This window comes from Dermochelys coriacea, chromosome 3, assembly GCF_009764565.3.
Source record: "Dermochelys coriacea isolate rDerCor1 chromosome 3, rDerCor1.pri.v4, whole genome shotgun sequence".
NCBI lineage: Eukaryota > Metazoa > Chordata > Testudines > Dermochelyidae > Dermochelys > Dermochelys coriacea.
The window spans coordinates 95,326,156-95,340,363 of NC_050070.1; the positions used below are offsets into that span (position 1 = coordinate 95,326,156).

Sequence of the window (14,208 nt, forward strand, 5' to 3'; positions counted from 1 at the left end):
AGTGCAGGAAGCTTTCTGTTAGTTAACAGCCTATTTTAGTTATCAATAACATAGTTTTTAACGCTAAAAGGTAGGTGTATTTCACTTTGTCTTTCATTTGAATTCTGAGTATAGTTCCTGAGTCCTTTTGCTGTAATTTTGGATGACGTGCTATACAGAGTTCAGGGAAGATGTATTTCAGGGCCCAATCCTGCATCCACTGGAGTAACCTGGTATCATGCCATTGATTCCATTGGAAGTATCTGGCCCAGAGTTTACTCCAGTATTGAAATAAGAACACTTTTATTGTTAAATGAAAGGCAAAAGTTTTTTTGCTCTGTCAGTTTTTAACTTTCATTCTTCTAGGAAGTAAGAGTTTAAATTAAGACATTAGACAATATGAAAAAGGAAAATTTAAATGTACTTTTATATCGGTCCAATCCTACTCCTGTTGAAGTCAATATTAAAACTCCTATTGATTTCAGTAATGCAGGATCAGATTTTATAACAGCAAATCAGCAACAGCATAGTACAAAGATATAACACCATTGTGTATCCTGGTGACAAACCAAAAAAGTAGAACTTGCGTCTTCAGACCATCAAAATAGCATTTACTTGTAATAGCATTGTTAGATATTTGTTATATTTTTATAATAAATAATTATACAAAGGGACAGAGGAATGCATGCATAGAGACCTATATCTTTTATCCAGTTACTCTCTGAGGTGCCACAAGTACTCCTTTTCTTTTTGCGAATACAGACTAAGACAGCTGCTACTCTGAAACCCATCCAAGAGTGTGAATGTTTGTTAGAAATTGTCTCCATTCCATACTCCAAGAAAATCATGTCAGTTTTTAATAAGAGTTTGTTATAATAATACTAATACAGTACAGCCTATTATGTTGTTTCTTCTAGGGGAATTTTCAGAAGATCTAATACAATGTAAATGTCCAAAAGACTTTCCAATGGGAGCAGGTTGCGGGGCCCGAAGCCTGTTGTGATAGGCTAGCTGTACAAATCCTGAAACCAATGACTCTACATGGCTTTGATCCAAAACCAAGTAAAACCTTTGCACTCGTGTTTCACTTTGAATTTTTAAATCTAGAATCTGAATAAAGCTAGAAAACCAGTGTTAATCCTGCACATATTTAAAAACAAACCAAAACACATGTTCATACTACCTTGTGAATTGAAACTGCTGCCTTACGGAGCACTCTGCTTGCTATCTTTAAGACTTGCTGCTTGAACTAAGTTATTTTATGATTATAGTATGATTTCTGTGTAATGCTATTTCGTCATTATGCTCTATTGGCCCAGAATATTTCTGGGTCTGTTTTAATGTCCTGCAAGATAATGGACAGTAAAATTCAAGACTGTGTACTTTGTGGGGGGAAAAAGTGATAATGGAGAAAGTGAATCCTGGACCTTAATTTTATTTCATGAACCATATTTATCTGTATTGTCCAGTGCACAGTATATCTGTCTATCAAGCTATGGGATTCTGCATATTGTTTAACTGCTGCTTCTGCCCACCTTTCACCTTTATGTTGCAAACTCCTCACCCAGATCTCCAACTCCCATGCCTATTCAGTTCAGGCCTTTATGGAAGTACAACTTTGAAAGGATATTCAGTTATCCACAGGCTTGTACTAAACATACACAATGGAACCCCTTAGGCAATAGGACCCTGATTCAAAGTCTCCTGTTTGTCACAGCTAATGAGGAGCAAACTGATCTGTAGGTAAAGGTAATGGTGAGCTGCTTTTCAGAGCTGCACTGAGTGAACTCCTACAAAATATTATACAGTCAAAGAAGATTATAGTTAGAAGATCAAATTCTGCTCTACAACATGTGTGCTATTCTATTAACTTCAGGGAGCTGCACCTATGTAATTCATCGAAGAAACTAATCCATGGCATTTATTTTACAATAAAAGAGATCAAAACCCAATACAGTAACTCCTCACTTAACGTTGTAGTTATGTTCCTGAAAAATGAGACATTAAGCGAAATGATGTTCAGAAAATTCAATTTCCCCATAAGAATTCATGTAAATGGGGGGTTAGGTTCCAGGGAAACTTTTTTTTTGCCAGACAAAAGACCACACAGAGAGAGAGAGAGAGAGAGAGAGAGTATTAGTTTTAAACAAACAATTTAATACTATACACAACAATGGTGATTGTGAAGCTTGGTTGACGTGGTGGAGTCAGAGGGTGGGATATTTCCCAGGGGATGCCTTACTGCTAAATAATGAACTAGCAATTGGCTGAGCCCTCAAGGGTTAACTCATTGTTGTTAATGTAGCCTCACACTCTACAAGGCAGCAGGAATGGAGGGAGGGGAGACAGCATGGCAGACAAAGACAAAGACGCACACCCTGTGTGTGAAGAAAGAGATGAGCATTTCCCCTTTAAGTACCTAGCCCCCACTCTAAGTACACTGCCTTTTTAAACTAATCAGCAAGCTGAGAGGGCAGCTGCTGCCAGGAAGCTCCCTTCATCCTGAGCCCTGTGGTGTGTCCCCTGTTCTATGGAGATGGGGTAAGTGGGGTGCAGGAGCAGGGGGGAGGAGGACACCCTGACATTATTTCCCCCTCTCCTCCCCCCCCACCCACAGCAAGCAGGAGGCTCTGGAGAGCAGCTCTAAGGCAGAGGGCAGGAGCAGCACATGGCAGTGGGGGGGAGGGACAGCTGAACTACCGGCAATTGATAGCCTGCTGGGCGACTGCTGCACGGGGAATGGGAAGTGAATGGGGGGCTGCTGGTCCACCCTGGTTCCAAGCCCCCACCAGCTAGCTGCAATGGGCTGCTCTTTCTGCAAGCAGTGGACAAAGCAGGTGGCTGCCAAACGACGTTCTAAGGGAGCATTGCACAACTTTAAACTAGCATGTTCCCTAACTGATCAGCAACGTAACAACGAAACAATGTTAACTGGGACAACTCTAAGTGAGGAGTTACTGTAGAGGAAAATGCAAATAGAAGTGAATTATGCAGGAAAAAATCTTACTAAAAACTAAATAAAGACTTTTTTAGTAAAGCAAGCAGAAAGAGCTTTTCTAGCTACAGACTAACATTCCATATACCAAAGCATTTTCCCTAAAATGTCCCACCATTGCTACCACTAGTTCAGCTCCAGTCATGGGATCAGTGGCAGAAGCCCAAAGGCTGGAGGATCTTTTGTGGTGGGAGGGGAAAGAGTATTTTACCCAGGGAATATCACACATATCACACACTGCACTGGAAAAAAGTTTTGAGGGGGTCCTTTGTTAAAATTCTGGCAGTGCATCCCTGGACAAAATTATTTTTCCCTCTCAGTAGAAAACAGGATAAGATACTGTATCTCTGTAGAACTCTTCCTTTTCCCCTGCAGTTTGAATTGCTCCTCATGTATGTAGTATCTGGGCTTTCTTTCTCTCCCCCCCCCCACAGGTAAGGTTGGAACAAAGGGCTTGAAGAAACAGTGACACCAATTTTCACCTGAGATAGGCTTTGCACTAAGAACTTTTATAGCAACCTGTGAAGTGCACAGGTGAAACTATATAATATAACATAATATATAATATAAGTACTTAAATTAACCTACCTTCCTTTCTGAATTGATTTAGCAATTTTTACTGGGTCACTTAAAAAAATAGATTTTACTTATCAGGTATCTCACTCTCTTTTCATTTCCTAAGTGTATTTTCAGTAAGATATGTATTCCTTCTCTTTGAAAATGTTCCCCTGGTTCTGGAAAGCAGAGAGAGAGAGGAGAGGCTCATATTTCAGAGAAAATGTAACAGGTTTGGATTCCATTATGGTTAATCACGGAGTAATAGACCTTAGGAAAGGTGTCCTACATATCCGTTCCTGGGAAATTGACTTGAACGATGTGACATAGGTGAAATAAAGTCTTTGCCAGCAATTTATCTCTGTGATCAAATTGCCATGCCCCTAGGAGCCGAAACCATAATCCCAGACGCACATTTTGGGTAATTTTCCAGAAACAATAGATGGGGATTGACGAAGAACTGTCTTTAAGGTACAGGATCTGGGAGAAATTTTAGCTGCTATTATCATTTTAGACCCAAAGCAAAAAAATGTTCCAGTTAGATTGCTAAATATTTCAGAAAAAAACACACATTTTAGGGAAAGGAACTGCAATGTCACAATAGGAATCTAATAGCTAAATCTTTCTTTTCCATGAGAGGAACAGGGTGCTGTTAGGGAAATTACCTTGGGGCATGTACACTTATCTCTAGAGTGATCAATCCAGCGGGGGTCAATTTATCGTGGCTAGTGAAGACGTGATAAATCGACCGCCGAGCGCTCTACCGTCAACTCTGGTACACTACCAGAGTGAGAAGTGTAGGCGGAGTTGATTGGGGAACATCAGCAGTCGACCTACCGCAGTGAAGACACTGTGGTAAGTAGATCCAAGTATGTCGACTTCAGCTACGTTATTCACGTAGCTGAAGTTGAGTAACTTAGATTCTTTCTCCCCTCCCATCCCCCAGTGTAGACCAGACCTTAGTGTTTGTTTTCCATTTTGCTGATTGGCTAAAGCCATGATGGCTTTAATGGGGCTTTAGCCATCTGAGGAGTGAAGTCCTGATACACCTTCCAAGGGGAGTAGTGGGGGCAAAGAACCTAATTTGTTCTAAGACTGATCTTGATAAATTTATGGAGAGGATGGTATGATGAGATTGCCTACTATGGCATATGGCACATCAGTGACTGCTAGTAGCAAATATCTACAATGGCCAGAGATGCAACACTAGATGGGCAGGGCTCTGAGTTACTGCATAGAATTCTTTCCTAGATGTCTGGCAAGTGGTCTCACCCACATATTCAGCATGTAACTGATTGGCATATTTGGTGTCGGGAAGGCATTTTTACTCAGGTCAGATTGGCAGAGACCCTGGGTTTTTTTTGCCTTCCTTTGTAGCATAGGTCATGGGTCACTTGCTGATTTGAACTGGAGTAAATGGTGGAGTCTCTGTAACTTTAAGTCTTTAAATCAAGATTTGAAGACTTCAGTAACTCAACCAGAGGTTATGGGCCCATTACAGGAGTAGGTTGGTGATGTTCTGTGGCCCCTGATGTGCAGGTCAGACTATATGATGATGATGATGGTCTCTTCTGGCTGAAAAGTCTATGAGATGGGCCCTTCTTCATTGAAGCAAAGTTCACCATAGATAGCAGTAATGGGCAGAAAAATGGAGGATTCCAAAGGGCACTTCCTAATGCTGCTTCAAGTTAAAAATCCACTTCAGAGTAACTAAATATGACCAATGACTGCTCATTTGAGTTTGACATCTCACCCCCTCTCTCCAACTCTATCTGCTTTCACAGATCTCCTCTTGGATACCCATCTAGCATTTCAAATGCAATCCCTAAAAAAACAAAACTTGATATCTTTCACTCCTGATTTCTCTCCACCGCTTCTGTTATCTACTGCTATGAACAAATTTGTGATCCTTCCTTTCTCCCCAACTTGAAACCTTGCCTAATTTCAACTCTTCTTCTTCTTCTTCCCAATATTAAATTAAATCATTAACATGATTTACAAAAAGTGCACCTGTCCAGTACTCTTGATCAGAGGCTATCACCCTGACAAGGTCACAAATATATCTTGGGGGTGTGTCTGCCATCTCTTTCTTTTTTAGTTAAGTGGGAGGGAAATCCTGAAACTTTTTGCAGCATGGGGTCATGGTATAGAAAAAGTTGAGAGCCACTGATCAAGGAGCAAACAATCCAATTAGTTCATGACACATATGAACAAATATAGGTTGACCAAATGTTAACATCTTCCACTTCCACTGTTTTGTGACATTCCCCACCTACTCAAATTAAATGTGTTCATTAGTTTCCTATCTCTCATTGCAACAAATTCAAGTTCCTCATTTTCATCATCAAGACCCAAATAATCTTTCCTACACCTTCATCTCTGCTCCCATATCCTCTTTTTCCATCCCTAGGTTTCTACTCTGTTTGACTGCTGCCTTTGTCTGTTGGCTTCACACATTCTATCATACTTCCCTCTTTTTGTTTGCAACAATCTTCTTTTTTTTCTACCTCATCTCCCTTCTTAAAACTGATTCTTTCAGACAATTCTTCCTACTTTGCTTTTCATCACCAAATGTTCTCCATGAATTCCCTTTCTTGGCCTACACATCTGTGTCCTATTTTGAGTTGATCTTCAAATATGAACTCTTCCAAGCAGGGAACATGTCTTACTATTTGTTGAGTGTTGTGCACTCACCAGAGTGTGATTTAGCATTTGCAAAGTTAGAATACACATTTGTGATTGCTCTTGTTTTAGTTCACTCCATGCTTCATGGGTATTTTATTATTTTTGTTTGAGGGTTTTCTGAGGTGGAGGGGGCTTCTAAAAACTCTGTTTTAGGTGGATCCCATGGTTTTTGGAGATTTCCCACTCTGAACATGGAACACATGCTGTCTGATTGTACCAGAAAATTAGGGGCTTTTGTTGTTTAATTTACCATGCATCTTGTAGATTTGGGTTCTAATTCCTCTCTGGCTCACAGTGGTATAAGTAGGGAGTAATTTGATTAAGGCAATCGAATTACACCAATATGAAATTGTGGTACAATGAAGGAGATTCCTCTCCCCCTTACAGGCACTCAGTGTGTCCTTGATTCCCAATTGACTTTAATGGAGTCACACCATTATCAAACTGGTGAAATGGAGTGGAGAATCAGGCCCCAAATTTGGCATCTAGAAGCACGATAACTGATTATTCTGATATGGAGAATTAAATTTGATATCTACAGGTTATTATATGGGTGATGGTTTATGCTGTTTAACAACCAAAACAGTACTGAAGATTCTGTGTTTTGATTAGTCGGTTAAGATACTTTGAGAATTGAGATCACAGTAATCCCATGTCCTCTACATTTCCCCAAGCCAATGCATTTCCATTCTCTTAATTCAATGAAAACATAGTTTCTTTATTCAGGAGTCAAGCTTCAGAGGGATAGCCGTGTTAGTCTGGATCTGTAAAAGCAGCAAAGAGTCCTGTGGCACCTTATAGACTAACAGACATATTGGAGCATCAGCTTTCATGGGTGAATACCCACTTCGTCGGATGCATGTATTCACCCACAAAAGCTCATGCTCCAATACGTCTGTTAGTCTATAAGGTGCCACAGGACTCTTTGCCACTTTTATTCAGGAGTAATTTTCTTTGAAACTTGCATAAGAAGAGCCATACTGGGTCAGACCAAAGGTCCATCTAGCTCAGTATCTTGTCTCTGACAGTGACAGGTGCCAGATGCTTTAGAGGGAATTAACAGATCAGGGATTGAGTGATCCATCCCATTGCCCAGTCCCAATTTCTGCAAATTCAGGGACACCTGGAGCAGGTGGTTGTGCCCTGACTATCTTGGCTCATAGCCACTAATGGTCCCATCCTCCGTAATCTTATCCAATTCTTTTTTGAACTCTGTTCTACTTTTTGGCTTCCCCTGGCAATGAATTCCACAGGTTGACTGTGCGTTGTGGGAAGAAGTACTTCCTTTTGTTTATTTTAAACTTGCTGCCTATTAGTTTCATCAGGTGGCACCTATGTCTTCTGTTATGCAAAGGGGTAAATAATTCCTAATTCATTTTCTCCACACCAGCCCTGATTTTACAGATCTCTATCATATCCCCCTTAATTAGTCATCTCTTCTCTAAGATGAAGAATCTCAGTCTTTTTAATCCTTCTATGGAAGCTATTTCATACCCCTCATCTTTTTAATTTCCTTTTCCAATTCCAATATATATTTGTTGAGGTGGGTCGACCAGAACCTCACTCAGTATTCAAGGTATGGGCATACTATGGATTTCTTTAGTGGCATTATGATATTTTCTGACACCTCTCTCCCTTTCCTAATGGTCCCTAACATTCTGTAAGCATTTTTTGTCTGCTGCTGCACACTGAGCAAATGTTTTCAGAGAATTATCCATCATGACACCAAGATCTTTCTTGAGCTAATTTAGATCCCATCACAGACCCCTTGACAGTTGAGGGTTGGTTTTTTTTTTGTTCTTGTTTTTGTTTTTTTGTTTTGTTTTGTTTGTTGACATCCTCATTTTGTGATACGTTGAATTCAGAAGGATTCTTTTGTTTTGGTTTCATGAGCCTGGGTGTCTGTAATTATAGGTTTCTTACTTGAGTTGCTTTACTGGTAAGTAGAAATTATGAGCTCTTTGCTGTTGTTAGGGAAATGGTCAGCTTATTAGAAGTTACTTTGAGTTATTTGTTTTGAGTTACTTATTAATAGATTAATTGGAAAGAGTTTGGATTTTCTATGAGCAAGAAAACACTGACAATCTCCCCAGCAGCTCAGAGAAAGGCTCACCACCAGAAATCTGCTGTTCCCACTCAGCACCACCTCAGACTTTCGGTAACTATATTCTATGATTCTATAGACTATTGCTACTTTAGATGTGTGCTTTGAACTCAATAAACACAAGTATTTGGGGGTGGAACCGCTCTTGGATGTACCAATCATTTATTAGACGGAGGTGCTGTGTCCCCTGCTGATTTATTTTCTGATACAACCTGGAAAACAGAGACTAGTTGCCATAGCTTTGGGTTCAGATAACCCTGGGTAACAAAGGAACCTTTTGTATATAATATAAGCATCAACTCCCATTAGGACTCAAGACCATAAGAAAAGGAAGGGGAAGACCATGGGAACTAATACTTATTCTGCACTTGGCTTAAGCCTACAATCAGTAATTTAATGAAGAATAAAACTCACCATTTAGATCTGGTTTAGGTGGTTATAACTATATCTCTTGAGGGATGAAAAATCCACACCCTTGAATGATGTAGTTAAATTGACCTAACTCCCAGTGTAGACAGTGCTAGGTCGATGGGAGAATTCTCCCATTGACCTAACTACTGCTTCCTGGGGAGGTGGAGTACTGACGCTGACAGGAGACTTCCCTTTGGTGTAAGTCATGTCTTTACTGAAGTGCTACAGCTGCAGTGGTGCACTGTTTGAAGTCTAGACAAGAAATTAGTTATGAATCACATGAAGTCCACTTTGGGCCATTTTACCATAAGTGTTTCAATAGATGCGTCACATCTTGGCTCATAAATAATTTTTTCTCTTGTTCTTAGGCTGCTAGAATGGCAAAGCCTGGCAGTTCAGTTGTAAATTAAACAAATCCCAACTACTGGAAAGAACATACTGGTGGCAAAGAAAAGTCTGCCTCATGACCCAGACAGAATGAATGCTCATTAGTCAGCTCTATTAGAATGATGTATAAAAGCTTCTGAGAGTGAAGGTGGCCTCGCTTAAGACTTTTTGACTCAGGCTGCTTTGTCAATTTAGGTCAACAGCTCTGCGAGTAAGGCTAATAGCAGCATGCCTCCAGGCACTGTCAGACTGGCACTTCAATCTTGACATGAGCAGCTGAACAATATGCAAGAAAAAAGGGGTGCTAGGAGGGTCAGAGGGACTCTTGGTTGAAAGGCAGCAGTCAAAAGACATTGTCTCAAGAAAATTTCTCAGTTGCAAGAAACCTAGCACAGCTTGAACCATTCCCCTGAATTATTTACCTGATGAAAAATACACCCAAAAAGCCCCCTTTAATAGAAAAGTTAGAATGCATGTGATGTGCCTGCTCAGCAAAATTAGGTAATTGGAGGTTTATTTGCTGAATGTCCAAAATTATCAGCAGGAAACCAAAGAAGAAGGAGGTTACAGTGTAACAGCTTAAGGGAAAGGCTAAAGTGATCTGGATGGCCCCACACTGAAGAGTGGGTAAACCATTTTGATGAAAACCAGATGCCATGTCATTGCTCAGGTTGAGTGAGTAGACTTGAACCTACCAAATAATGACTTAATTACAGAGACCTATAACATTAAAAGAATTCAGAGTAGCAGCCGTGTTAGTCTGTATTCGCAAAAAGAAAAGGAGTACTTGTGGCACCTTAGAGACTAACAAATTTATTAGAGCATAAGCTTTCGTGAGCTACAGCTCACTTCATCGGATGCATTTGGTGGAAAAAACAGAGGAGAGATTTATATACACACACACAGAGAACATGAAACAATGGGTTTATCATACACACTGTAAGGAGAGTGATCACTTAAGATAAGCCATCACCAACAGCAGGGGGGGGAAAGGAGGAAAACCTTTCATGGTGACAAGCAGGTAGGCTAATTCCAGCAGTTAACAAGAATATCAGAGGAACAGTGGGGGGTGGGGTGGGAGGGAGAAATACCATGGGGAAATAGTTTTACTTTGTGTAATGACTCATCCATTCCCAGTCTCTATTCAAGCCTAAGTTAATTGTATCCAGTTTGCAAATTAATTCCAATTCAGCAGTCTCTCGTTGGAGTCTGTTTTTGAAGATTTTTGTTGAAGTATAGCCACTCTTAGGTCTGTGATCGAGTGACCAGAGAGATTGAAGTGTTCTCCAACTGGTTTTTGAATGTTATAATTCTTGACGTCTGATTTGTGTCCATTCATTCTTTTACGTAGAGACTGTCCAGTTTGGCCAATGTACATGGCAGAGGGGCATTGCTGGCACATGATGGCATATATCACATTGGTAGATGCGCAGGTGAACGAGCCTCTGATAGTGTGGCTGATGTGATTAGGCCCTATGATGGTATCCCCTGAACATTTGCTCAAGAAACTCCCTGAAAAAGCACAAGAACAAATCCGCACAGACACACCCCCGGAGCCAGGACCTGGGGTATTCTATCTGCTACCCAAGATCCATAAACCTGGAAATCCTGGACGCCCCATCATCTCAGGCATTGGCACCCTGACAGCAGGATTGTCTGGCTATGTAGACTCCCTCCTCAGGCCCTTCGTTACCAGCACTCCCAGCTATCTTCGAGACACCACCGATTTCCTGAGGAAACTACAGTCCATTGGTGATCTTCCTAAAAACACCATCCTAGCCACTATGGATGTAGAAGCCCTCTACACCAACATTCCACACAAAGATGGACTACAAGCCGTCAGGAACAGTATCCCCGATACTGTCACGGCTAACCTGGTGGCAGAACTTTGTGACTTTGTCCTGACCCATAACTATTTCACATTTGGTGACAATGTATACCTTCAAATCAGCGGCACTGCGATGGGTACCCGCATGGCCCCACAGTATGCCAACATTTTTATGGCTGACTTAGAACAACGCTTCCTCAGCTCTCGTTCCCTAATGCCCCTACTCTACTTGCGCTACATTGATGACATCTTCATCATCTGGACCCATGGAAAAGAAGCTCTTGAGGAATTCCACCATGATTTCAACAATTTCCATCCCACCATCAACCTCAGCCTGGACCAGTCCACACAAGAGATCCACTTCCTGGACACTACGGTGCTAATAAGCGATGGTCACATAAACACCACCCTATATCGGAAACCTACTGACCGCTATTCCTACCTACATGCCTCTAGCTTTCATCCAGATCATACCACTCGATCCATTGTCTACAGCCAAGCGCTACGATATAACCGCATTTGCTCCAACCCCTCAGACAGAGACAAACACCTACAAGATCTCTATCATGCATTCCTACAACTACAGTACCCACCTGCTGAAGTGAAGAAACAGATTGACAGAGCCAGAAGAGTACCCAGAAGTCACCTACTACAGGACAGGCCCAACAAAGAAAACAACAGAACGCCACTAGCCATCACCTTCAGCCCCCAACTAAAACCCATCCAACGCATCCTCAAGGATCTACAACCTATCCTGAAGAACGACCCATCACTCTCACAGATCTTGGGAGACAGGCCAGTCCTTGCTTACAGACAGCCCCCCAGCCTGAAGCAGATACTCACCAGCAACCACACACCACACAACAGAACCACTAACCCAGGAACCTATCCTTGCAACAAAGCCCGTTGCCAACTCTGTCCACATATGTATTCAGGGGATACCATCATAGGGCCTAATCACATCAGTGACTAATAACAGTGGAGCTGGTTCAGAGTGGAGGGTATTGGGCATGTTGCTCCCTGTGAAAAGGCAATTGGAACTCCCTCCCACAGAACAGGGAAGCTAGGAAAGGAATGGTAACTCTGAAAGTCACATTCCTTCTTTGGACTATTCCTGGGGCAGTGCAGCTACATACTAGTCCTCAGACTGGGTGAGATATGGGATGTTAAGTCTCAGACAAGCCAAGTGTGAGGTGGAAATATCATTAGGTCATCTAATCCACCCTTCAAGGGCCAATGCAGGAGTGTCTCCTATGATTATTCTATCCATCCTTACATGTGTCAAGCAATGAGGCTTCTATTACTTTGGGGGAGATTGTTGCATTGTCTGATAAATCTCATCATTAGGTATTTTTCCCTGATATTCACTTTACACTTTTACTATATTCTAACAGTGAACCAGAGAAAGATTTGGCATGTGTAAACAAAATTGAGCGATTGCAGTCTGATATGCCCTTGGGTGATGGAACTCAAGATCTCCCAATAGCAAGGTCAAATGCAAAATGTTTTAGTTCTTCATTTAAAGACATCCCAACTGCTGTGTAAGGGGATAAATATGAAGCCTTTCCACTCTGTCTGAGAACATCAAGATGAATCAGAAGCCAGACTCGTTTGACCTTGAAGGCTGCTCAAGAAGATACATCCTTCATACAAATGAACAATCTTTTCCTGGCAGTATGACATTGTTGTCTGTTTCACATGATATACTGGTTTCCTATGTCATATTTAAGTGCCTTCAAAAAGTTATATTAGTGCTAGTGTGGCTTGATATTTGTACAGTAACTGGCTGTGTCACTTCTGTTTACTCTCTCATGAAGCCAAATAAATGGTGCCAAAGAATAGTCAGAATTTGCTAAAGTATATTTCATTATATGTTTGTAAAATAATGTAACAAATAAAACACATGTGTCAATGTCAACACAAGGAATGGATAATAGGAAATATACCTATGACTATTCAAATATCTTCTCTATCTGTACAGGACTCCTATTTTTAAGAAAGGGGAAAAAATGTGATCCAGGTAATTACAGGCCTGTTAATTTGACATCTGTACTATGCAAGGTCTTGGAAAAAATTTTGAAGGAGAAATTAGTTAAGGACATTGAGGTTAATGGTAAATGGGACAAAATACAACATGGTTTTACAAAAGGTAGATCCTGCCAAACCAACCTGATCTCCTTCTTTGAGAAAGTAACAGATTTTTTAGACAAAGGAAATGCAGTGGATCTAATTTACCTAGATTTCAGTAAGGTGTTTGATACCGTGCCACATAGGGAATTATTAGTTAAATTGGATAAGATGGGGATCAATATGAAAATTGAAAGGTGGATAAGGAATTGGTTAACAGGGAGACTATAGCGGGTCCTACTGAAAGGTGAACTGTCAGGCTGGAGGGAGGTTACCAGTGGAGTTCCTCAGCGATCAGTTTTGGGACCAATCTTATTTAATCTTTTTGTTACTGACCTTGGCACAAAAAGTGGGAGTGTGCTAATAAAGTTTGTGGATGATACAAAGCTGGGAGGTATTGCCAATTTAGAGAAGGACCGTGAAATCATACAGGAAGATTTGGATGACCTTGTAAACTGAAGTAATAGTAATAGGATGAAATTTAATAGTGAGAAGTGTAAGGTTATGCATTTAGCATTTAATAACAAGAATTTTAGTGATAAACTGGGGACGCATCAATTAGAAGTAACGGAGGAGGAGAAGGACCTTGGAGTATTGGTTGATCATAGGATGACTATGAGCCGCCAATGTGATATGCCCATGAAAAAAGCTAATGCGGTCTTGGGATGCATCCGGCTAGGTATTTCCAGTAGAGATAAGGAGGTTTTAGTACCGTTATACAAGGCACTGGTGAGACCTCACCTGGAATAGTGTGTGCAGTTCTGGTCTCCTATGTTTAAGAAGGATGAATTCAAACTGGAACAGGTACAGAGAAGGGTTACTAGGGTGATCCGAGGAATGAAAGGTCTTATGAAAGGAGACTCAAGGAGCTTGGCTTGTTTAGCCTAACTAAAAGAAGGTTGAGGGAAGATATGATTGCTCTCTATAAATACCGGGGAGGAAGAGGAATTTAAGTTCAGTACCAATGTGGACACAAGAACAAACGTATATGAACTGGTCATTGGGAAGTTTAGACTTGAAATTAGATGAAGGTTTCTAACCATCAGAGGAGTGAAGTTTTGGAATACCCTTCCAAGGGAAGCAGTGGGGGCAAAAGCCCTATCTGGCTTTAAGATTAAACTCAATAAGTTTGTGGAG

The 14,208-nt window shown here is 41.0% G+C and overlaps 1 long non-coding RNA gene across 1 annotated transcript; it reads left to right on the forward strand.

The window, feature by feature from the left end:
• Window positions 1-7,960: 7,960 nt before the first annotated feature.
• On the forward strand, window positions 7,961-9,849 carry LOC122459093. The gene is made up of 3 exons (XR_006279556.1): window positions 7,961-8,153; window positions 8,286-8,372; window positions 9,098-9,849. It is a non-coding gene; the product is annotated as an uncharacterized LOC122459093 (long non-coding RNA).
• The last annotated feature ends 4,359 nt before the right edge of the window (window positions 9,850-14,208 follow it).